The following is a 25,697-nucleotide window of genomic DNA, read 5'->3' as shown; positions in this document are numbered from 1 at the left end:
TAAGTAAGTTGATGGGTTGTAGGAAATGAGTAGATATAGTGAAAACAGATTATAAAGTAGACTAATATAAAAAATTTGTGTTTAATTTAAGATGATCCAGAATCATTATTGGGTTTTGCAAAGAGGATTGAAATGGGCTGTGAAGCCATTGCAGCAGTCTCCTTGTGATAAAATATATTGGACCAAAATGGTAATTGAGGAGGAGCAAGAAGTAGCCAGATTCCATATTTGAGGTTTTTTGGCAGATCTGATGTGAAATGTGATGAAATTTTAAAAGCTCAGAATTAGGCTAAGATCATGAACTGAACAAATGGAACAAGTCATTTAATTGTGCACATAATTTCCACTCTGGCAGTAGCTCCTCCATAACAGCTCCATCATGTCACATAGCTATTATTTCATTTTTGAGATGAGAAATTTTATGATCTACTCTCTTAGCAACTTTCAATACATAATACAACACTATTAACTAAAATCAACATTATGCACATTAGATTGAAAACTTACTCCTATTCCAACTGGAGGTTTGTTCTCTTTGAACAACATCTCCCCATTTAACTCAAACCCCAGTTCATGATACCCACCATTCTAACCTCTGTTTCTACAATTATAGCTTTTTCAGATACCACATATAAGTAATATCATATAGTATTTGCTTTTCGCTGTCTGACTTTTTTTCACTTGAGGGCATAATGCCCTCAAGCTCCATCCATATTGTTCCTATTGGCAGGATTTTCTTTTTATTTATGACTGGAAATATTTCATTGTGTATTTATGTACCACAGTTTCTTATCCATTCATTCATTGACAAACACTTAGGTTGTTTCCATATATTGGCTTTTGTGAATAATGATGCAATAAATGTTGGAGTGCAGATATCTCATCAGTATTCTTTTTTCATTTCTTTTGGATTATTCCCAAAAGTAAGATTGCTACATCATACAGAAGTCCTATTTTTAATTTCTTGAAAAAAGTCCATACTGTTTTTCATAGTGGTTGTACCAACTTATACTCCCAATGACAGCACACAAATGTTCCTTTTTAGCCACATCCTCAACACTTGTTACATATTGTTTTCTTGATTATAGTCATTCTATCATGAGTGAGGTATTATGCCATTTTGGTTTTGATTTGTACTACCCTGAAAATAATAATGTTGAGCATTAATTTTATGTACTTGGTGACCTTCACATATATTCTCTGGAAAAATCTATTCTGGCCTTTTGCCCACATTTAATTGAAATTTTTATTTTTTTGCTATTGAGTTGTATGAGTTTTTTAATATATTTTAACTCCTTAAATATATGGATATATGGTTTGAAGATATTTTTTTTCCCATTCTGGAGGTTATATTTAACTTCATTGATCCTTTATTTTGCTATTCAGAAACATTTTAGTTGGAGCATTTCCTGCAAGGCAAGTCTAGTGATGATGAACTAACTCCATTAGCTTTTCTTCGCCTGGGAAAGTCTATTTCTCCTATATATCTGAATGATAACTTTGCTGTATAAAGTATTCTTGGTTAGAAATTTTAATCATTTAACACTTTGAATGTGTCATTTCACTCTCTCCAGGCCGGTAGAGTCTCTGCTGAGAAATTCGCTGATTGACTAATGGGGTTCCATCGTGGGTTACTTTTTTCCCCCACCTTCCTTTAAGATTCTTTTTATATCATTGATTTTTGAGAGTTTAGTTATAATGGTACACAGACACTTTCAGTAACATGGCAATGAGCAAAACAAAGAACATGTCCAGGTCCATATATGTGGAATGTGGAAGTCATTTCTTCCATTAAGATAAGAAGAATGCAGTGAATATTTGTAAAGCCATATTCTTTCACTCACAGACCCCAACTATCCATCCACAAGAAATTGTCTGGGAAAACCAGTGCTCACAGAAGATAATTTTTACACTTATCATGGTAGATAAATCAATATGGATCTTGGAAAAAGAAGACTATTCTAGAGGAAAATTCCAGGAGCGATAATTACAAAATGAGAAAACTATTCAACAAGAAAAAAATTGGCTTTATTTATGAATGTTCTTCAACCAAAATATAGGGTGCATTCAAATGAGTGAGATTTGGGAATGTCTATGGAACAATTCTTGTGTTGTTCCTAATCTTGCTTTCCACATGGGCGTGTATATTGCTGTTCTCAGGATCCTGATTCATCAACTATGTCAGGTATTTCAATGACTTGCATTTTATGAGTCATAAGATAAGTGAAGACATTTTGGAACCTTCTGCATACCTGCTCATCATCCATGACTAAATGAGACTTTTGGTTGTCTCTGGAGGAAAGTGTTGAGAATATTTTCTTTGAGTGAATTAGGTGACCAAACATTTGGTAATCAAAAAAAGTTAACTCCTTAATTAGTGATTTTAGTTCACAATCTCTTTTCTACTTATCTCCTTTGCAAAGTTATTCTCATTTGTAAATATTTTCTCTCTCAAAAAAAGCACAATTTTATAATTGACAAGAATTATGATTGAGCAAGATGAGAGAATAAGAGTTTCCTCTGTTTGCATTTCCCACAGCAACAAGAACGTGGCAGCCATCCAAGAACAAAAATGGCTTTTGAGGAGTTTCGTAAGCCCAGTAGGAAACTGTGAAACTCCAGCGGAGCCCAAGATCAAGAAAGACATCTTTGAGAGGGCATGCCTGACCCACTTGTCAAGGTCTTTGACAGTGGTCCTCATTATGGACTCAGAAAAAACCCCAATCCCCTGTGGATTCACCTACAGCCCTGTTAACCTTGGTCCTGTCACCAGCACTCTCCACAAAGAGATCTCGGAAAAGCCACACATCCATTGCCAATGAAGCAGGCCTGCAGAGCCCTGTCCTCACTGTGGACACTGAAGCAGCCCTGTGACTTAGTTCCTGCCCTACTCTATTGTGGTAGAGAGCCAGTCTCACCTCTTGAAAAACTGCACAGTTTCCCAAGAGGAACCCTTCCAGGGACTTGGTGGGAGCCACACCTACCCACAAACCTTGTAACAGACCTGCTTTCTGTAGGCTTATCTGTGTACCATGAGGATAATCCTTGTACCAGTGACAGCCCTACTGACCAAGGACCTGAGGGAGTCCCATTCATCCACAGACCTCAGAAGATCCACACTTGCCTCAGACCTTGGTAATTGGCCTGACCAAAACAGTATTAAAAATAACTAGAGATAAATAAAGTCCATAATGTATAGACAATATAAGAAGATGTAAAGTGTAGCATAAATAAAACACACGTGGGGAGTAAAACTGTTGAATTTTTGTCTGCTACTGAAGTTCAAGTTATATTAGATTGAAATAGGCTGTTATGACTGTAAGATGCTTTATATAAGCCTCATGGTAACCACAAAGCAAAATCTTATAGTAGATATACAAAAGATGAAGAGAAAGGAATCAAAGCATACCAGTACAAAAAATAAACATATTACAAAAGGAAGACAGTAAAGAAAAAGAAAGGAATGTAAGAACAACAAAACAGTTAGAAAATGATGACCATGGGCTTCCCTGGTGGCACAGTGGTTGAGAGTCTGCCTGCCGATGCAGGGGACACGGGTTCGTGCCCCGGTCTGGGAAGATCCCACATGTCGTGGAGAAGCTGGGCCCGTGAGCCATGGCCACTGAGCCTGCGCGTCCGGAGCCTGTGCTCCGCAACGGGAGAGGCCACAACAGTGAGAGGCCCACATACCGCAAACAAAAAACAAAAAACAATGACCATGATGGCAATAGTTTTCCCTTGCTTATCAATAATCACTTTAACTCTAAACACATTAAATTTTAGAATCAAAACACATAGAGTTTCTGAGTGGCAAAAAACTAAGACTCAACCAAATGCTGCATACAAGAGACACACTTTAACTTTAAGATCATATTTAAGCTAAAAGTGAATGGTTGGAAAAAGATATTCTATGCAAGTATTAACCAAAATAGAGCAGTATTGGCTATACATATAGCAGACCAAATAGTCTTTAAGACAAAATCTGTCACAATGGACAAATAAAGTCATTATATAATGAAAAGATAGCCAATTCATCAAGATATAAACCAATAGTAAATATGTGTGTATTCAACATTAGAACACTAATGTTCTAATGTTGAACAAATATTAAGAGAATTGAAGGGAGAAATATACACAGTACAGTAACAGTCAAGGACTGCAGTACCCACTTGCAACAATAAACAATAGATAGATCATAAACACAGACTGAGGAAATGACTGACTTAAACTGATCTTTAGACCAACGAACCTAACAGACGTGTACTGACATACAACAGCAACTAAACACAAATCATTCTTCTGAAGTTCTCATGAAGCATTCTCCAGGATAGCTCTTATATATGGTCACAAAATAAGTATGAACCAATTTAAGAAAATTGAAATCATATCAAATATCTATTTTAATTACAATGGTAGGAAATAGAATGAATATTAATGAGAAATTTGAAAATTTTACAAATATGTGGAAAATTAAAATTGCACTCTTGAAAAACCAGTGGGTCTAGGAAGAAGAAAACAAGTGGGAAATCAAAGTCTCTCGAGACAAATAAAAATATATTAAAAAAAACACATATTGGACACAGTAAAAGCAGTTCTAAGGGGAATGTTTATAGTGATGAACACTGATGTTAAGAAAAGAAAGAAATTAAACACCCTTTGTTTGCATTTTAATGACATAGGAAAAGAAGAACAAACTAACCTCAACATTACCAGAAATAAATATTTTTTAAAAGAATCACAACAAAAATAAATAAAATAGAGATTAGGGAACACAATAGAAAGAAACTTTAGCTAGACAACCATAAAAAAGGAAGGAATCAAATAAATATATTATTAATGGAAAAAATGATATTACTCTGATTGTACAGAAATATTAAGGATCATAAGAAAATACTGTGAACAATTATTTGAAAGCAGATTGGATAACCCAGAAAAGAATATCCTGAACAGGATAAATTCCTAGGAACATGCAATCTTCCAAGACTGAAATCATGAAGAAATAGAAAATCTGAATAGATCAATAACAAGTAAGGATATTGAAGTAATAATCAAAATAATCTCAACAAATAAAAGCCAAGGACTAGATGTCTTCATGGGTGAATTCTACTAAACATTTAAATAAGAATTAAAGCCAAACTTTCTCAAATTCTTCCAAAAAATAGCAGATTTGGTAAGAACACTACAAGAAAAGATAATTGCAAAATATCCAGATTTTATATTTCTGTCTTTTCCAATTGGGACAAATAAACACTTGCCATTTTGTTGTCATTGAAAACTTCTTTTCAGTGACTCTGAAGGGGAAATATCATAGTGATACTTCCCATCCAGTTGTATCAATACATCTGACTCCACAGTCCAATGTACTTTCTACTCAGCTCTCTTTCATTGACATGATGTACTTCTCCACCACCATGCCCAAGATGGCAATTAATTTTCTGTCCAATAGTAAGACCATTACTTTTTTAGGTTGTAAGATTCAAACATTTTTGTTCTTGACACTTGGTGGAACTGAAGCCCTTCTTCTTGGTTTCATGTCTTATGATAGCTATGTAGCCATCTGTCATCCTTTACGTTACCCTTTACTCATGAGCAAGATGATCTGTTGGTTCATGGTCACATGTGCATGGACCAGTTGTTCTGTCAACTCTTTAATACATATGCTGTTTGCATTTCAACTTCCCTTCTGTAGCTCTTGACTCATTAATGTCTTTTTCTGTGAAGTTCCATCCCTGGTGCTTGCTATTGGTGTCTCAGGATACTTCCCAGTATGAATATACAGTTCTCCTGAGTGGCCTTATTATACTATTGTTACTTTCATGGCCATTCTAGCTTCCTATGCCTGTGTACTTACTGTGGTATTCCAGATGAGTTCAGGAAAAGGACAGAAAAAAGCTATCTCCACTTGTTCTTCTCACCTGATTGTGGCAGGCTTATAAAAGGACGAGGGAGCAGCAGAGTTTTACATCATTATCACACCTTTTTTTGAATGCATTTATTTATACCCTGAGGAATAAAGGAGTTATTGGGGTCATGAAGAGATTGTTGGAGGCATGCATATTTATACAGGAACTGTGACTTTAGGAACCCCTTACTGATTGAGATTAAGCACAATTAAAACCTGTCCTTAGGATACTGTTTTAGAATATATAAAAGCTAAGCAATATAAATAAAATAAAAATTGATAAATGTCTTGATTTTGGGGGGTTTCAGAATTTACTTACACATTGTTATTGGAACTAGATGGATTTACAATCTGGAATCTGGAAAAAGAGTGTTGTTAACCTTGTTTGTCTTCTGAAGCAATAGATTCCACCCCTGTCAATTCAATCTTCACATCTCACAACACATTCTGTAATGTCCTCCTTATCACCTGAAATGCAACACACAGGAAATCCAATCTATCCAACCACATAACATTAAGATAACCTTTGTAACATTGAGGTAAACTGCAGTATAGAGCAAAATACATAATTCATTCATTTGTGCATTTACTCAACAACTGATTTATTGCTTTACTCTGTGTGGCACTAATATAGGCACTGGGGATAGGGGAGAAAATAAAGAACTGACAGAAATCTCTGATCTCATGAAGGTCCCCAGAGTGGGGACACATAAAATTAATAAAATAAGAGAGAAAAATTGAGAAAATATACAAAAAACCCTAATAATTGTAATGAAAAGGGCTGGAAATTGGGATAGGAAAAGACTGACAGTTTTATAATTTTACATAATATTGTCCATGAAAGGGCAAATATGAGGGTGATATCTGGTCAAAGATTGAAGTGAGAGGAGTTAATAAGTCAAATGGAGTTCTGGTGAAGAATGTTCTGGGCACAGAAAGAAGCAAGTGTAAATGTCCTGAAGAGAGGGCATGCCTGGCAGTTCAAAGAAAATCGAGGATTACATTGGTGGGTTGTAGAAAATGAGTAGAGGTAATGGAGCCAGAATTTTAAATATAAGGATGACCATTGTGAGGATTTGGGCTTTTAATCCAATAATTGGCAACCATTATCATGTTTGCAGAGAGAATTGAAACGGGCAACTAGGAAGTCATTGCATTAGTACAGTTGTGACTAGATACTGCCTTGGACCAAGGTGGTAACAGTGGAGGAGCATGAAATCACCAATCTTTGGAGATTAGTATAAGGCAAAATTTATGGCTTAAGAACAGATATGATGTGAATTGCATGGCAATTAAAAGAGTGCAGAATTGATTTAAGATCTTGGACTAGTCAACTGGAAGTTAAAAAAAAAATGTCGTTACTTTTCAGGAAAACCACAGGAGAAACATTTCCGTCGTCCAGTTTCTTTGTGCTCTTTCACTGTTAGCACCTTTGTCCCTGTAGTGGTCATTATTATGACTTCTATCAATGTTGAGTAGAAGCCCTTATTAATGGAATCAAAGAGGAATTTATCTTGTGTCTGACTTTTCTTTCTCAGTGCTTATGAAATTCAACCATATTTTTGCCTCAGTAAGGACTCAGTGATGATGTCATTTTTATTGCTGACTAGCTTTCCATTGTATACATACATGACTAATGCTTCTATTGGAATGTTGGATATTTTTAGCTATTATGAATAAAGCTGCTATAACCGTTCCTATACAAATATTTTCTTATGGGCATATGCACTCAGTTCTCTTAATTATATACCTAGAGATGAAATTGTTTGACCATAGGTAAGTTATACGTTTAAGTTTAAAAAAACATTTAAATTGTGGTATTGGTATCTAATATTCCAACTAGGCATACATGAAAACTTCTTAACACCTAAGTTTTTGTGTAGGTAATGCAATGAATTGGTGCTAAATTTAAAGTAAATTTTCTGTGAAATATGTTAGAGAATCACTGACAACAACTTTGTGTCCATTGTCAATATGTTTAATTACAATTTTAATAATCTTAGGATTATTAAATAAATCCAATAAATTGGATTTTCTTTAGTTAGCTTATTTGTTTACAATATAATGTGCACCCATAAGCCCACCACCAACCCAAGAATTAAAACAGTAAAATTGGGGACTTCCCTGGTGGTCCAGTGGTAGAGAATCCATATTCCAATGCAGGGTATGTGGGTTCAATCCCTGGTCGGGGAACCAAGATCCCACGTGCCATGGGGCAGCTAAGCCCCTGCACACCACTACTGAGCTCACGTGCCTCAACTAGAGAGCCCGCGTTCCGCAAACTACAGATCCCATGCACTCTGGAGTCCATGCACCACGACTGCAGAGCCCACGCTCCCTGGAGCCCACGCACCACAACTAGAGAGAGGAAACCTGCAAGCCACAACTAGAGAGAAGCCTGTGCAGCACAATGAAAAGCCCGCATGCTGCAGCAAAAGATCCTGCATGCCTCAATAAAGATCCCACCTGCTGCAAGCAAGACCCGATGCAGCCAAAATAAATAAATAAATACAACAGTAAAATTGTTAGAGCTCTTCAGAGTTTCACCTATCCTATCTCATGCCTCCCCCATTATTCTGATTTTCTAGAATATTATTCCCTTGCAATATTTATAATATTACCAAATATATGTATTCTTTTTTTTTTTTTTTTTGTGTAGCCATTTAATATTGAAGATGGAAGGAAAAAACAACATTTTCAGCATATTATGCTTTATTATTTCAAGAAAGGTAAAACTGCAACTGAAATGCATAAAAATATTTGTGCAGTGTATGGAGAAGGTGCTGTGACAGATCAAACGTTTCAAAAGTGGTTTGCAAAGTTTCGTGCTGGAGATTTCTCGCTGGATGGTGCTCCACGGTCAGGTAGACCAGTTGAAGTTGATAGTGATCAAATGGAAACAATAACTGAGAAAATCAATGTTATACCAAGTGGAAGATAGCTGACATACTCAAAATATCCAAGTCAAGCGTTGAAAATCATTTGCACCAGCTTGGTTATGTTGAATTGCTTTGATGTTTGGGTTCCACGTAAGTTTAGCAAAAAAGAAAACCTTCTTGACCATATTTCTGCATGTGATTCTCTACTGAAATGTAATGAAAACGTTCTGTTTTTAAAACAAATTGTGATAGGTGATGAAAAGTGGACACTGTACAACAATGTGGAATGGAAGAGACCATGGGGCAAGTGAAATGAACAACCACCAATCACACCAAAGGCCAGTCTCCATCCAAAGAAGGTGATGCTGTGTATATGGTGGGATCCGAAGGGAGTCCTCTATTATGAGCTCCTTCAGGAAAGCCAAACGACTAATTCCAACAAGTACTGCTCCCAACCAGACCAACTGAAAAAGGCACTCGGTGAAAAGCGTCCAGAATTAGTCAACAGAAAACAAATATATGTATTCTTGGAAGTTTATAGAATTTTTACCATTAGAATTTTGGACTTTATAAAAATTTCTTGTGCTGTAGGTCATGTTTTTTAGAACTTACGTTTTTTAACTTGGCATTATTTTGCTATATTTATAGAGCTAGCTATAACTGCAATCTATACTTTTCATTGTTAGATAGCATTCTATTTTATTATATTATCAAACACTTCTTTTTGTTTGTTTGTTTTTTTGTCAATCGATGCTTGACTTTTTCCAGTTTTCCAGTTTTCTTCCAGTTACATGTGGTGCATTTATAAATATTTATGTACATACCTCCTGTTTCCCATGTACAAGAGTTTATATTGGATATACATATATGAGTGAAGTTGCTGGTTCATAGTGTATTAAAATGGTCAAGGTTATTGTATAATGCCAAATATTTTCCAAAATGGTTGTAGCAACTTATATTTGCAAGAGGAATGTATATTATTCTGAAGATTGTCATCTCCAAATTTCAGATTGGTCATTTAAGACATCTTAATTTTTAATAATTAATTGGTTTTAAATAATAATTAACTTTGGATGTTTTCCTTGTTTGAAATATTTTATGCACGTAAACTATTTGTGCTTTATATAAAATGGTTGTTTTCCTGCCTTGCAAAGCTAAATTACACTAAGTGGGAGGCAGAAAAAAGAAAACTGTAATGTATGTGTAGGGGAGGATAAGTATCATTTCTTTTTACTCTTCTAAGTTCTTGGCTGGGGTCCCTGTAAACAAAGACACAATAACAAGAGAAAATAATGTAAATATTATGTGGTATATTTGATTGGGAGTCTTTATATTAAAATGAAGTCCTATCAATAGAGCTAAACTGATTTAAAAAAATACCTAGCATTTTTGAACTAGGTTTGGTGAAGAATGGAGTTGTAGAAAAATGTGGTAGGGTAAAAACGGGTATGACATAATTGTATTAAACAGGGAGAAACCTAGAAAGTTTAGATTCCTCTCAGTCTCCTGCCACGTTATAGATAAGAATGTTCCTTTCCTCCATATGTAGGGAGGGCATCTCTTATATTAGGGTCTTATGAATTGCTTCAGGGGAAGGTCAGAAAGTTTTCTTTACCTGCCATTTCTAAATCTTTCATCTTAAAATATTTGAAAAGGCAAGGTGCCATATTTAAAGTAGTGTGTCCTGAACCCTGTCAGAAGGAATGAAAATAATATTGGAAGAAATATAAAATCCTAGGTTGTTTTAATTTCCATTATGATGGCTCCCAAATTTTCATGTCGACCATTTAGTTCCCCCAAATATACGAGTTTTATATCCAATTGCTAGCTTCTACTTTCAGGAATTTCTTCTTCTTCTTTTGCTGCTTCTGCTGCTTCTTCTTCTTCTTCTTCTTCTCCACCTCCTCCTCCTCCTCCTCCTCCTCCTTCTCCTCCTCCTCCTCCTCCTCTTTCTTCTTCTTCTTCTTCCTCTTCTTCCTCTTCTTCTTCTTCTTTCTCCTTCTTCTCCGTCTCCTTCTATAATTTGGCCTAAGCGCTCCATACATTCTTGACTCTTTATTGATTTCAGTAAAATTTTGTAATGTTTTCTAGAAATTTACCTAATTTTACCTGCATTTCCAACAAGGTTTCTAATGTATGTTAAATATGAGTTCTGCACTTCAATAATTGACATATTTTAGGAAACAATTATTTGAAAGATGATTTATATATGTTTACATAGAAAATCATGGTTAATATAGAATACGTTCACAGATAATAAGATAATCACAAATCAAACACACCTGTATGAAAGTAGTAGCAAATTACTACCATATGTGAATGCCCCTCCAGTCCTCTCCCATTCTTTACCTACTCTTCCTCTCCATAGGTGGCGCTATATTTACTTGTAAAAGGGTAGTTATTTGTGTATTTTGAAATTGAATATATGGACTCACACAGTACGTCATTCTTTGTATCTGGCTGCTTTCATTTAACATGTTTCTAAGATTCAATAGAATTTAGATTAGCAGTGGTTAATTCATTTTCACTGCTATATAGTATTCTCTTATGTGACTAGATATGGTCCCTTTAATCATCCTGCTTGTGATGGATATTTGAGATATGGTTTGGGGTATCGTGAATAGTGCTGGTGTGAACAGTGTAGTAATTGCCTTCTTGTCCACATATACATGTATTTCTGATGGGTATACACTTAACAGTAGAATTTTTGTATGATAGGCTCTGTGTATATTAGGGTGAAAATTTACTTACAGTTATATGACATAGGCAAATGAAGAAATTAATGTTAAATTGGAAATATTCTGAAATAAATGATATGCACATAAGCAATGCTTGGAAGGAAGCCAATAAGCTTAAATGACATTATCAGGAAAGAAAAATAATGAATGTAAATAAGTAAATTTAACAAGATTGCTATTTGTGTAATTCTTTTTTTTTAACAATGACAGATAATTTATTATTCAACAAAAACTGAGGCATAAGGACTCAAGTAAAGAAATTAACAGAAAATATTTTACAAGGGACCTTGAAGACAGAGCCCAACTAAAACAAAATTAATGCTTTACCATATACTAAAATAGGGATTGAGAAAACAAATTTTTCCATTCCACATTCATAAATACATTGGAAATTTATTTTTTATATATACAGCAGGTTCTTATTAGTCATCAATTTTATACACATCAGTGTATACATGTCAATCCCAATCGCCCAATTCATCACACCACCACCACCACCACCCCACAGCTTTCCCCCTTTGGTGTCCATAAGTTTGTTCTCTACATCTGTGTCTCAATTTCTCCCATGCAAACCGGTTCATCTGTACCATTATTCTAGGTTCCACATATAGGCATTAATATACAATATTTGTTTTTCTCTCTGACTTACTTCACTCTGTATGACAGTCTCTAGATCCATCCACGTCTCAACAAATGACCCAATTTCGTTCCTTTTTATGGCTGAGTAATATTCCATTGTATATATGTACCACATCTTCTTTATCCATTCATCTGTTGATGGGCATTTAGGTTGCTTTCATGACCTGGCTATTGTAAACAGTGCTGCAATGAACATTGGGGTGCACGTGTCTTTTTGAATTACGGTTTTCTCTGGGTATATGCCCAGTAGTGGGATTGCCGGATCATATGGTAATTTTATTTTTAGTTTTTTAAGGAATCTCCATACTGTTCTCCATAGTGGCTGTGTCAATTTAAATTCCCACCAACAGTGCAAGAGGGTTCCCTTTTCTCCACACCCTCTCCAGCATTTGTTGTTTGTAGATTTTCTGATGATGCCCATTCTAACTGGTGTGAGGTGATACCTCATTGTAGTTTTGATTTGCATTTCTCTAATAATTAGTGATATTGAGCAGCTTTTCATGAGCTTCTTGGCCATCTGTATGTCTTTTTTGGAGAAATGTCTATTTAGGTCTTCTGCCCATTTTTGGATTGTGTTGCTTGTTTTTTTAATATTGAGCTGCATGAGCTGTTTATATATTTTGGAGATTAATCCTTTGTCAGTTGATTCGTCTGCAAATATTTTTTTCCCATTCTGAGGGTTTTCTTTTCGTCTTGTTTATGGTTTCCTTTGCTGTGCAAAAGCTTTGACGTTTCACTAGGTCCCATTTGTTTATTTTTGTTTTTATTTCCATTACTCTATGAGGTGGATCAAAAAAGATCTTGCTGTGATTTATGTCAAAGAGTGTTCTTCCTATGTTTTCCTCTAAGAGTTTTACAGTGTCCAGTCTTACATTTAGGTCTCTAATCCATTTTGAGTTTATTTTTTGTGTATGGTGTTAGGGAGTGTTCTAATTTCATTCTTTTACATGTAGCTGTCCAGTTTTCCCAGCACCACTTATTGAAGAGACTGTCTTTTCTCCATTGTATATCCTTGTCTTCTTTGTCATAGCTTAGTTGACCATAGGTGTGTGGGTTTATCTCTGGGCTTTCTATCTTGTTCCATTGATCTATGTTTCTGTCTTTGTGCCAGTACCATATTGTCTTGATTACTGTAGCTTTGTAGTATAGTCTGAAGTCAGGGAGTCTGATTCCTCCAGCTCTGTTTTTTTTCCCTGAAGACTGCTTTAACTATTCGGGGTCTTTTGTGTCTCCATACAAATGTTAAGATTTTGTGTTGTAGTTCCATAAAAAATGCTGTTGGTAATTTACTACGTATTGCATTGAATCTGTAGATTGCTTTGGGTAGTATAGTCATTTTCACAATATTGATTCTTCCAATCCAAGAACATGGTATATCTCTCCATCTTTTGGTAACATCTTTAATTTCTTTCATTAGTGTCTTATAGTTTTCTGCATACAGGTCTTTTCTCTCCCTAGGTAGGTTTTTGTTTTGTTTTGTTTTGTTTTGTTTTGTTTTTGCGGTACGCAGGCCTCTCACTGTTGTGGCCTCTCTCATTGCGGAGAACAGGCTCTGGATGCCCAGACTCAGTGGCCATGGATCATGGGCCCAGCCGCTCCGCAGCATGTGGGATCTTCCTGGACCAAGGCACGAACCCGTGTCCCCTGCATCGGAAGGTGGACTCTCAACCACTGTGCCACCAGGGAAGCCCTCCCTAGGTAGGTTTATTCCTAGGTATTTTATTCTTTTTGTTGCAATGGTAAATGGGAGAGTTTCATTAATTTTTCTTTCAGATTTTTCATCATTAGTGTATAGGTATGCAAGAGATATCTGTGCATTAATTTTGTAACCTGCAACTTTACCGAATTCATTTATTAGCTCTAGTAGTTTTCTGGTGGCATCTTTAGGATTCTCTATGCATAGTATCATGTCATCTGCAAACAGTGACAGTTTTACTTCTTCTTTTCATCTGCAAACAGTGACAGTTTTACTTCTTCTTTTCCAATTTGGATTCCTGCAATTTCTTTTTCTTCTCTGAGTGCTGTGGTTAGGACTTCCAAAACTAGGTTGAATAATAGTGGTGAGAGTGGACATCCTTGTCCTGTTCCTGATCTTAGAGGAAATGCTTTCAGTTTTTCACCATTGAGAATGATGTTTGCTGCGGGTTTGTCATATATGGCCTTTATTATGTTGAGGTAGGTTCCCTCTGTGCCCACTTTCTGGAGAGTTTTTATCATAAATGAGTGTTGAATTTTGTCAAAAGCTTTTTCTGCATCTATTGAGATGATCATATGGTTTTTATTCTTCAATTTGTTAATATGGCATATCACATTGATTGATTTGTGTATATTGAAGAATCCTTGCATCCCTGGGATAAATCCCACTTCATCATGGTGTATGATCCTTTTAATGTGCTGTAGGATTCCGTTTGCTAGTATTTTGTTGAGGATTTTTGCATCTATATTCATGAGTGTTATTGGTCTGTAATTTTCTTTTTTCATAGTATCTTTGTCTGGTTTTGGTATCAGGGTGATGGTGGTCCACAGAATGAGTTTCGGAGTGTTCCTTCCTCCGCAATTTTTTGGAAGAGTTTGAGAAGGATGGGTGTTAGCTCTTCTCTAAATATTTGGTAGAATTCAACTGTGAAACCATCTGGTCCTGTACTTTTGTTTGTTGGAAGACTTTAATCACAGTTTCAATATCATTACTTGTGATTGGTCTGTTCATATTTTCTATTTCTTCCTGTTTCAGTCTTGGAAGGTTGTACTTTTCTATGTATTTACTCAGTTCCTTCAGGTTGTCCATTTTATTGGCATGTAGTTACTTGTACTACTCTCTTAGGATCCTTTGCATTTCTATGGTTTCAGTTGTAACTTTTTCCTTTTTCATTTCTAATTTTACTGATTTGAAAAAAATCATTTTTTTCTTAATGAGTCTGGCTAAAGGTTTATTAATTTTGTTTATCTTCTCAAAGAAGCAGCTCTTAGTTTTATTGATCTTTGCTGTTTTGTTTGCTGTTATTTCATTTATTTTTACTCTGATCTTCATGATTTCTTTCCTTCTACTTAATTTGGGTTTTGTTTGTTCTTCTTTCTCTAGTTGCCTTATGTGCAAGGTTAGGTTGTTTATTTAAGACTTTTCTTGTTTTTTTGTGGTAGGATTTTATTGCTATAAACTTCCCTCTTAGGACTGCATCCCATAGGTTTTCGGTCATTGTGTTTTCATTGTCATTTGTTTCTAAGTGTTTTCTATTTCCTCTTTAATTTCTTCAGTGATCTCTTGGTTATTTAGTTGTGTACTGTTTAGCCTCCATATGTTTGTATTTTCTACAGGTTTTTTTCCTGTAATTCATTTCTAATCTCATAGCGTTGTTTTCAGAGAAGAAGCTTCATATGATTTCAATTTTCTTAAATTCACTATGGCTTGATTTGTGGCCCAAGATGTGATCTATCCTGGAGAATGTTCTGTGAACACTTGAGAAAAAAGTGTATTCTGCCACTTTTGGGTGGAATGTCCTATAAATATCAATTAGGTCTATTTGGTCTATTGTGTCATTTAAAGCTTGTATTTCCTTATTTATTTTCTGTTTGGATGATATGTCTATTGGTGTAAGTGGGGTGTTAAAGTCTCCCACTATTATTGTGTTACTGTTGATTTCTCCTTTTATAGCTGATAGCATTTGCCTTATGTATTGAGGTGCTTATATGTTTCATAGATATTTACAATTGTTATATCTTCTTTTTGAATTGATCCTTTGATCACTATGTAGTGTCATTCTATGTCTCTTGTAATAGTCTGATTATTTTAAAGTCTGTCTTGTCTGATATGAGTATTGCTACTCCAGCTTTCTTTTGATTTCCTTTTGCATGGAATATCTTTTTCCATTCCCTCACTTTCAGGCTGTATGTGTCCCTAGGTCTGAAATGGGTCTCTTGTAGACAGCATATAACTGGGTCTTTTTTTTGTATCCGTTCAGCTAGTCTGTGTTTTTTGGTTAGAGCATTTAATCCATTTACATTTAAGCTGATTATCTATATGTATGTTCCTATTACCATTTTCTTAATTGTTTTGGATTTGTTTCTGTAGGTCTTTTTCTTCTGTTTTTGTCCTGCCTAGAGAAGTTCCTTTTGCATTTGTTGTAATGCTGGTGTGGTGGTGCTGAATTCTCTTAGCTTTTGCTTGTCTGTAAAGCTTTTTATTTCTTTGTAAATTCTGAATGAGTTCTTCACTGGGCAGTGTAATCTTGGCTGTAGGTTTTTCCCTTTCATCACTTTAAATATGTCCTGCCATTCCCTTCTGGCCTGGAAAGTGTCTGCTAAAAAATCAGCTGATAACCTTATGGGAATTCCCTGGTAGATTATTTGTTGCTTTTCCATTTCTGCTTTTCATATTTTTTCTTTGTACTTCATTCTTGTTAGTTTGATTAATATGTGTCTTGGAGTGTTTCTCCTTGGGTTTATCCTGTATGGAACTCTCTGCATTTCCTGGACTTGATTGACTATTTCTTTTCCCATATTAGGGAAGTTTTTGACTATAATTTCTTCAAATATGTTCTCAGGCCCTTTCCTTTTCTCTTCTTCTTTTGGGAACCCTATAATTTGAATGTTGGTACATTTCATGTTGTCCCAGAGGTCTCTGAGTCTCTCCTCAATTCTTTTCATTCTTTTTTCTTTATTATGTTCCTCGGCAGTTGTTTCTACCATTCTATCTTCCAGCTTACTTATTCATTCTTATGCCTCAGTTATTCTACTTTTGATAACTTCTGGTATATTTTTTGTTTCAGTTATTTTGTTGTTCATCACTGATTGTTTGTTCTTTAATTCGTCTAGGTCATTTTTAAAAGTTTCTTGTATTTTCTCCATTCTATTTCCTAGATGTTGAATCATCTTTATTATCATTACTCTGAATTCTTTTATCAAAGCTTGCCTATTTCCTCTTCTTTTATTTGGTCTTGTGGGGTTTTTACCTTGCTCCTTTTTCTGCAACATATTTCTCTGTCATTTCATTTGTCCAACATACTGTGTTTATGGTCTTCTTTCTGTAGGTTGCAGGGTCATAGTTCCTCTTGTTTCTTTTGACTGCCCACTGCTGGGTGAGGTTGATCTAGGGGCTTGTGCCATCTTCCTAGTGGGAGGGCCTGGTGCCTGTGCTCTGTTAGGTGGAGTTGAATCTTTCCCCCGTGACTGGTAGGACTGCTTCAGATGGTGTGTTTTGGGGTGTCTGTGAGCTTAGTACAACTTTAGGCAGACTGTCTACTGATTGGTGGGGCTCTGTTCCTGTCCATATATACAAAGAAGAGATTGATAATTACCAGAGGTGGGGTGTGGGGAGTTGGTGAATTGGGTGAAAGGGAGCAAAAGGTACAAGTTTTCAGTTATAAAATAAGAAATTCATGGGGAGGCTTCCCTGGTGGCGCAGTGGTTGAGAGTCCACCTGCCGATGCAGGGGACACGGGTTCGTGCCCCAGTCCGGGAGGATCCCACGTGCTGCAGAGCAGCTAGGCCCGTGAGCCATGGCCACTGAGCCTGCGCGTCCCTTCCTGTGCTCCGCAACGGGAGAGGCCACAACAGTGAGAGGCCCACGTACCGCAAAAATAAAAAAAAAAAAAGAAAAGAAATTCATGGGGATATAATGTACAGCATCATGTCTATAGTTAATAATACTGTAATATATATTTGAAGGTTGCTAAGAGAGTAGATCTTAAAAGTTCTCATCATAAGAAAGTAAAATTTTAACTATATATGGTGACTTACAACTACACTTAGTGTGGTGATAATTTTTCAATGTATATAAATATCAAATTATGTTTACATCTGAAATTAATATAATGTTAAATATCAATTATACCTCAACGTGAAAAAAGAGAAGTAACTGTATCCCTAAGTTAGATCATTTAAAAAAAAAAAACTCCACTGAGATAAAAATGTAAATGTAAAAAACAAAATGTTAATACTGTTAGCAGAAAAAGTAGGCAAATATTTCTTAGACCTTGGGGCAGGGAAGGACTTCTTAAATAAAACATCTACTCACAAATTCTCTACCCCCCCCATGAAAACTGCTTGATATTATAAAATAAAAATCATTATATTGTTTCAGTAATTTTGTCCTTTTAAAGAACACTTCATTAAGAAATAAAATTCAGGGAGCCTGTGACTACTGTAGGAAAAAATGACAGCTTTGTCTGCGCTAACTTCTAATTGAAATTTAGCATCTCCTTCAATTATGAATGTAGACCAGGGGTTTGAAAACTATGTCCTGTGGGCCAAATCCCACCTGCTTTTGTGAATAAACTTGTACACAGCAGCACTCATTTACTTATTACTGTTGGCATGTGCTTTCCCCTACAAGGGCAAAATCAAGTAGCTACAACATAGATTGTATTGCCTGAAAAGCCTAAAATATTTACAATCTCGTCCTTTATAGAAAAATTTGGTGATTCCTGGTGTACAACATAAAGTTTATTAATTCCCTGAGTTCACAGGCCATCCTTAATAATATCAGCTACAATTATTCATTGATCCATTGTTTGCCAGGCATGTGCTGAGAGTTTTAAATATATCATTGCATTCAAACCTCACAACAACCCAATGAGATAGTTTTTACTGTCTTCATAAAGAAAATGAAGGTTTACAGAGTTTTGTTGAAATGCTACGTTTTTGTTCTTTCTCACTACTTCATTGACTCTTTCTAGTAGCTACTCTTACTCTGTTTGACCTCTCCATCTATCTAATGAGGTTCTCTGGATCCCTTCCCTCTGAAACCTCTATAATGGTTTGATTTATTGTTGGTATTCTTACAGTTAATTTTACAGAGTAATAATTATTAATAATTAGTATTAGCAAAATATTTATTAATAATATTTATTAAATATATTATCTATTTATTATTTATTAATATTTAGCATTGAGAATATTTTAATTATTTTAACAATATCATTAATCATTAATAAATAAATAATAATTATCAATGATCATTAATATCCATTAATAATATTTATTAATGATATTTATTGTTAATAAACATCATCAATAATATTCATTAATGATAGTATATATTAATTATTAATATCATTAATAATTATTATCCATATGTATTGATAATATTTAAATTAGGTTAATGATATTATTAATTAATAATTATTATTAGCAAAACATTAATTAAACATTATATTCACAGAATGTGATTCTTTCCTGGTTAATCACCTGTATTTTAACCTATGTTGAAAACCTTCCTAAAATAATTTACTATACTTTCCAATCTAGCAGTTACAAAAGTCAAACTTGCTTTGAAGATCTCTCAGAACTTCTAAGTTTTCAAAAAGAAAGAAAGATAAAGAATAAGGAATAAAAAAAGATTTAAAAATTTCTTTCATTTTTACTTGTTTGTTTCATAATTACATAACATTTTTTTGTAATTTTATTGTCAAAACTGTAAAAAAATAAATAAAAACAACCTTTAGAGAAATCTGGATTCTATTCCTGTCCCCTCCATCCTTTTCCTTCCCTCACCTTATGGATATTGTTTTTATTTTTTTCCTTTATAAAGGAATACATATTTTTTCTGTCCCCTTCTTTCTTTGATAGAATTGCTCACACACTGTTCTGCACTTAATAACATATTCTAGACATCATACTGAAATTTACAAAGATCATCTTCACTCCTTTTTACAACTACATAGAACTCATACCAAAAATACTTGGTTCTCCCTCTTTGGGAGACTTCAGATCAATTATCTCAGAGTGAGTGCACACATTTTCCAGGAGACTCATGGAACTGATATATGCGTGTTGCACCCCAGTCTCCCTACATCGGCAATGGCACCACTCTCTACCTGCATGCTCACAGAGTCACCCTCTTCTTTCACATCCCTCATCCACTCCATCAGCATGTCCTGCAGGGAGTCTTCCCATGGCTAGTTATCCAATCTACCTCACTGTTATCCCTCCCATAGACACCACAGGGTTCTCATAACTGGTTTGCCTGCTGACACTCTTAAACAATCTATTTTCTACACAGCAGCACAAAGGATGTTTTAAAACATAGATTACATGTTCTCACTGCCCTTCTTAAAAACCTCCAATATAATTGTTGAAACTAGGTAATTGAGGTTTATTGATATACAACCTATTTTTGTGTATGTAGGGAAAATTTCACAATAAAAAAATAGCACAAAATATTTGTCTTCCTTTTGCACTTAGAGTAAATGCCATCTCCAATATCTTTACCTTCTTTACATTTACTTTCTGCTTCTCAGCATAAAAACACTCTAATGTTGTTGCTGTCTTTTATAAAAATACTTTCTTGTACCTGATTATCCATTTGGGAAAAAGTGTAGACTACTTTTAACTTAATTCTAGAATTCTAAACTGACCAAAGCTGATTATATGACTACATGACTATATTTTACATATATACAAATAATGCACATAATATATACATATATTTCATTATATATAATTAAATGAAAGAAAAATGAAAACATGACAATGTAGAAAACCTTGAAGAAGAATATTTTTATAAACTTGAATTGAAGATTAGGACACAGTAGCACACAAAACTCAAAAGCCAACAATTATCTAAAATTAATATCTGATATTTAAAAATAACAACACCACCAAACCAAAAAACAAACAAAAACAGCCCAAACAAAATTAATCAACATGCCACATTCAGACCATTGCCTGCAAGTCTGTTACAGTTTCCACCAGTAACTTATCTCAACTTTTCCTGATTATTGTGAAAGAGTAATCAAAATTTTAAAAATTTCCCAGAGAAAAAGTATAACAGCTAGGTATAGGGAATCAGTACTACTTCAAATGGCATTAAAGTTGTCTGTAGTACACAAATTCTTTTGCAAAATATTTTCAGAGTGCTTTGAGATTTAAGCAAAGAAAGCAAAGGCTAGGGTTGCATACAAATAGTGGGATTTGAAGGTTCAGGTCCCTGCCACAGACTCACATATATACTCATCTACTCATCCAATATGCTTACTGAGCCCCTACTGTGTGCCAGGCACTGTGCTAGGTGGTCGGTATACAGTAGGGACTAATTATTTTCTCTGACAATTCTCAGAACTCAGTGTCTCTAGTTTTATCTTATAAATCTTGGCTACTGGTCTAATTACAATTTACAGGAGTAAGGAAAGAAATATATTACAAGCCCTGTTCTTACATTCTCATCACCTAGCACAGTGCAAGTCATGGGAAGGTTGTTCCAAGAGTACTTATTGAATAGAAGTTACTGTGGTATGCAGGTCAAGTGAATGGACCACTTATTTTGCTCAGGTGGTATGACTACTTGATTAGAATTTAGGCTAGATTTTCTTGTTTCCAAAGAACTTATAGTGTCTACATCCAGATAAAACTAAAGTATGATCTAAAATGACAGATGATCCAGTGATCTATGGACATTCATGTTTAAAATGTTTAATTTTAAACATTTTTAACCTGGTCTTAAAACATTTAATTCTTGAAGTATTGTAGAACTTTTCAATGTTTAATGTCATCTACTCTACTGGATTTTTAGGGTCTTAGCAGGAACCAGGGCTTAGATGTCTTTTGTTCTCTCATCATTCTGGGTTCAGTGGCTCATTCACAGCTGGTATGCAGTATATGTAAGTTAGTCGATAGCCTCTATAACAACTGAAAATGGTACTGATGTTTTTGGTCACAGCTTTCCTACTCACATTTTTCAATAGTGAGTTTATTCTAAACATATTCTTCAGTCTATCCCACTCTGACCTTTTCCTACTGATTTAATCATAACTGTGATTTTATATTATGTATTAGTATTTCTATGTCCATAACTGAAGGGAATGCTATAGGTTAAAAGAAGGTTAAGGGATATGTCAACTACAGCATATGAACATTTTTTGGATTCTGGTTCACACAGGCAAGATGTAAAAACAAAATGAAACCTGTTTATGAGACAGAGGAAAATTTGATCATTGACTTAATATTTGAACAAAAGAAGGACATACTCTTAATTTCTGTTAGGTGTGACAGGTGTTGTGGTCATTCTTGTTTAAAATAAATAGTGAAATACTTTAAAAGCTCGGACAGAAACACTGATAATCTCAACTGCATAAAGATAATTTATTTAGGAATAGCGAAAACTACCCATAAGTAAAGTCAAAACTCAAAAAATAGACTGAGAAAAAATATTTTCAATTCATTTTTCAAAAATGGCTGATCTTCCAAATATTGGAGTAGTTTTTAAAGTTAAGAAGAAAAAAGGCTAACAACCTAATAGAAAAACGGGCAAAGATTTGATCAGAAAGATGACAAGGAAAAATGGTCCTCCAACATACAAAAGAAGCTGATGATAATATTAATGCAAATGAACACTATATAGAGGAGGATCCAGGGAAGATGGCAGCAGGGTCACATAAAAAGACCAGAGCAACCGGAAAGTAAAACCTACCAGGCATGGCCACCATTTACAATAAAACTAGATGACAAGGCAACACACAAGCCCCAAACTACAAGTAGATGAGGACAAATCACTAACAGTCACAATACCTGCATTGTATCATGGCCTATGAAGGAGAAACTAGAGGGAAACAATGGATTGTCTGGGGAATTTTAGAAAAAAGGAAGAGGTGACCCCAAAACAGCCACAAGGTGGTCACTGGAAAGTGACAGAACAATTTGGGAAGAGGTGAAATTGAGAGGAGCTTTGCTGACTCCAATGGTAAGGAAGTGAGGGTCCACAGAAATAATTGAAGGCATTAAAGCATTCTGGACCTTATGAATTCCAGGAATAGAGCCACTAGGGGAAAAAAAGAGAGATGCAGGCATGATATAGATACCTTGTAGCTCTGAATTTGAATTGGGAATAGTAATATGAATTTATGACATATCTATCATTTATGTAAATATATGTGGATGTATAGATATCTGTTTGCATACAGAAACACACACAACATTCAGAAAGAATCAACTGAGTAGGACTGAATTCTCCTAGTGCACCTTCCCCACTTGTAAGGCTACTATGTTATTATAAGCTTTGTTTTCAATGACACCAGACTCTCCTAAGACTTCTCCTATCATACAGCTACAATTGTCTTCCCTATGGGTTTTCTTTTTGCCTCATATATCCCAGTGTTGGAGCTAAAAAAGTTGGCAACCCAGAAATACTAATGGATGAACACCAAAGAAAATCCCCAACAAAGTCTTTTTATTTTAGTCAAAAGACTAAGGAAGGGGCAGTATTTCCAGATAGAAAAAGTTTTATACAATGGCTGTTCCAGTCCTCCAAATACAGATAAAAACCATGTCTGCATTCCCACTTATGCCAACAAAGACAGAATGAGAACCTATACATTTACTTTCATGAGAATGAAATGAGGATAAATACAATAGGCTTTCTTCTGGTTTGAGTTTTCTAAAATTATGATTGAAGTGAACATTATAACACTGTCTGACATGATCCTAATATATGCAAAGAAAACATTTTAAGATAATTATATTACAAGTAGGAGAGGGTAAATGGACATAAAATGAGGAGTTTTAAACCTCACTCAAACAAGTAAAGTGACACCAGTAGACGATGAAAAATTGTGTATATTATGTAATACTAGTGCAACTAAAAAGATAAAGAGAGAAATACACTCAAAAACTATAAATAAATGGAAATGGCATTCTAAAAATATGTTCAAGTAGCCCACAGGAAGGTAGTAAAAAGAAAACAGAAACAAAAATAGAGAGAACAAACACATGAAAACTAAGATGGCAGGCTTTAGTCCTAACAATAATTACGTTAAATGTAAATGGTCTAAACAAACCAATTAAAGATAGTTTGACAGAGTGGATTTAAAAACATGATCCATATATATGCTGTCTACTAAAAACTCACTTCAAACGTAATAATATAAGTAGATTGAAAGTACAAGGGTAGCAAAAGATGCAAACATTAATCCAAGAAAGCAAGTGTGGAGAGACTAATATCAGATAAGGTAGGCTTAAGAACAAGAAAATATTTTGAGACACAGGGAAATTACATAAAGAAAAAAGTTAATCCAACAAGAAGGCATAGCAATCCTAAATGTGTATATACCAGGGCACAGAACTGTAAAATATGGGAAGCAAAACACTTGTAGAAACTGAAAGGAGAAACAGACAAATCACAAATGTAGATGAACACTTTGACATCCCTCTTAATAATTAGAACGCAGAATAACTAGGCAGAAAATCTGCAAGGAAATAGAACTCAACAATCTTATCAAACAACAGGATCTTTATCAACATTTATAAAATACTTCATTCAGCATCAGGATATACTTTTTTTTCAAGTGCCCACAGAACATATAGCAAGACAGACCCTCTCCTGGGCCATAAAACAAGCCTCAACAAATTTTAAAAATTGAATCATATGGAGTATGTTCTCTGGTCTTAATGGAATCAAACTAGAAAATCAATAACACAATGACAACATAAATATCTCCAGCTCTTAGAAACTCAATAACACATTTCTAAATAACCCATGGGTCAAAAAACAAGTCTAAAAAGAAATTTTAAAAAAATTGAAATAAAAAAATACAACACATTAAAATTCATAGGACACAGTGAAAGCAGTGGTGAAAATAAAATTTATGGTGCTAAGTTCATTCATTAGAAAAAAGGAAAAGTCTTTAAATAATAATCTAATCTAGCACATCAAGAATCTAGAATAAGAATAGCAAACTAAACACAAAGGAAGCAGAAGGAAGGGAATAATAATAGGAGCAGAAATAAAATTGTAAACAGAATAGAGAAAAGTCAATGAAACAAATAACTGATTCTTTGAAATGATCAAGTAGACAAACCTTGAGAAAGACTAAGAAAAAAGGGACAAGACAAATTATCAATAGCAGGAATGAAAGAAGGGACATGACTACAGGTCCTGTAGATAGCAAAAAGGAAACAATGGAATACTGTGAATGATTGTATACACATAAAACTTGACAACTTAGAGGAAATAGACCAATTCCTAAAAAACACACAGACTACCACAAATCACCTAATATGAAATAGATAATGTAAATACCCCTATACTATTAAAGAAACTGAAAAAACTATTTTAAAATTTCAAAAGATGAAAGAAATCAATCAATCAATCAATCAATCCCCAGGCTCAGATGGTTTCATTGGAGAGTTCTATCAAGCATTTAAAGACTTAACATCAGTTCTACACAATATCTTCTAGAAAATAAAACAGGAGGGAACACTTGCCAATTCATTTTATATAACTAGTATACCTTGATCCCCAAATCAGACAAAGACAGTACAACAAAAGAAAACTCCAAAACAGCATCCCTCTTGAATATTAATGCAGAAATCACTAACAAAATATTGTTAAATTAAAATCAGCGATATGTAAAAAGAATTGTATGATGAATAAGTGGTGTATTTCAGGGATGTAACACTGGTTCAATATTTGAAAATCAAAGATTAAAGTGGAAAGCATCAATTTACAGGATTTCATAACTCATTATACAGCTAAGTAATCAAGACTGTGTGGTATTGACAGAGTGATAGACATGTATATCATTGGAACAATGTAGAGAACCCTTTAATAGA

General features: G+C 34.6%; 1 protein-coding gene and 1 pseudogene across 2 annotated transcripts in view; one reads left to right on the top strand and one right to left on the bottom strand.

The window, feature by feature from the left end:
* Window positions 1-25,697, bottom strand: part of LOC307184937 (olfactory receptor 2V1-like) — a gene marked incomplete at both ends in the record, with an annotated part of 395,233 nt that overhangs the window by 46,694 nt on the left and 322,842 nt on the right.
* LOC307184083 (olfactory receptor 2AK2-like) lies at window positions 3,033-6,075 on the top strand (annotated as a pseudogene). Its single transcript has 2 exons — window positions 3,033-3,135; window positions 5,287-6,075. The product of its transcript is annotated as an olfactory receptor 2AK2-like (transcript).

This window comes from Stenella coeruleoalba (genome assembly GCF_951394435.1).
Source record: "Stenella coeruleoalba genome assembly, chromosome: 3".
Taxonomy (NCBI): domain Eukaryota; kingdom Metazoa; phylum Chordata; class Mammalia; order Artiodactyla; family Delphinidae; genus Stenella; species Stenella coeruleoalba.
This window is presented reverse-complemented; position numbering and strand designations above follow the sequence as displayed.